Source organism: Otolemur garnettii, unplaced genomic scaffold (assembly GCF_000181295.1).
Source record: "Otolemur garnettii isolate 467f Iridium unplaced genomic scaffold, OtoGar3 scaffold00048, whole genome shotgun sequence".
NCBI lineage: Eukaryota > Metazoa > Chordata > Mammalia > Primates > Galagidae > Otolemur > Otolemur garnettii.
Window position 1 is genome coordinate 12113045 of NW_003852443.1, and position 1173 is coordinate 12114217.

Genomic DNA, 1173 nt, shown 5'->3' on the forward strand with positions numbered 1-1173 from the left:
TTCTTATAATATCTGGAACTTGCTTTTAGCTAATTTCTTGCTTCTGGTTAGTCTTTCTAAAATGCTGCTTTCCATTTATTACTCATTAACATAAGAACTATTATTGGCTCCCTGTTGACTAGTAGATGAACTCCAGACTTACCTTGATATTTGGACTTCCCTATCCTCCATATTTACATCATGTAATAAAGTTTTATCTTTTATTACTCTTCATAACAGTTTCTTACTATGGGCAACTCTCTGATAAGCTTTGTTCATCTTAACCTTTATTTTCTATCTGCTGCTTTTCCCTGTTACTTGTCATGCCTTTTCATCTTCTTCTTTTTTCATCATCTTTTTGTTGTTGTTCTTGTTGTTCTTTTTGAACCAGAGTCTGACTCTCTTGCCCCCGGCTAGAGTGCCATCCTGTCAAAAAACTCACAGCAACCTCTCCTGGATTTAAGGTATCCTCCTGCTTCAGCCTCCCAAATAGCTGAGACTATAAGCACCTGCCACAATGCCTGGCTAATTTTTACATTTTTAGTAAAGATGGGGTCTCAATCTTGCTCAGGCTGGTTTTGAAATCCTGGGCTCAAGGGATCCTCCTGACTTAGCCTCCCAGAGTACTAGAATTATATGTGTGAGCTACTGCATCTGGTCTCTTTATCTTCTTTACCTGTGCTAATGATTTATTTCCCAATCAGATTGTCCGGCTGTTGATAGCAAGATCCTATTATTTTGATTTTTGTTTTTAATTTTCGTAAGTTTAACACATTGTTTTATATATATAAAAGAAGTCTTCTTCATTTGGAAAACTTATATTTAGCAAAGCATATTTTGGTTTATATACATGTTGATAGGGTAGCAATTTATTTATTAGTTGTATACCAAGGAATTCTTTATCTTTGCACTGTATAGTGATAGAAGGTGGAAAAAGAAGAAGTCAAATAGGTTTATCTTGACCACATGCCCTCTTATTCCCCAGGAAACTCTAGACATGCTATTTGGAATATTAAGATATCTTAGTCTATTTTCGTGTTTCCATAACTGAACATATGAGAATGGGTAATATAAATAAAAGAAATTCATTTCTTACAGTTTTGGAGTCTGGGAACTCCAAAGTCAAGAGGCTACATTTGGTGGGGGCCTTCTCTCTATGGAGACTCTCTGTGAAGTCCTAAGGCAGTGCAGTGC

The 1173-nt window shown here is 36.1% G+C and overlaps 1 protein-coding gene across 1 annotated transcript in view; it reads left to right on the forward strand.

Annotated features, from left to right (window-relative positions):
• OLA1 (Obg like ATPase 1) overlaps positions 1-1173 on the forward strand; it is a 177338-nt gene that overhangs the window by 97693 nt on the left and 78472 nt on the right. The window lies entirely within an intron of this gene.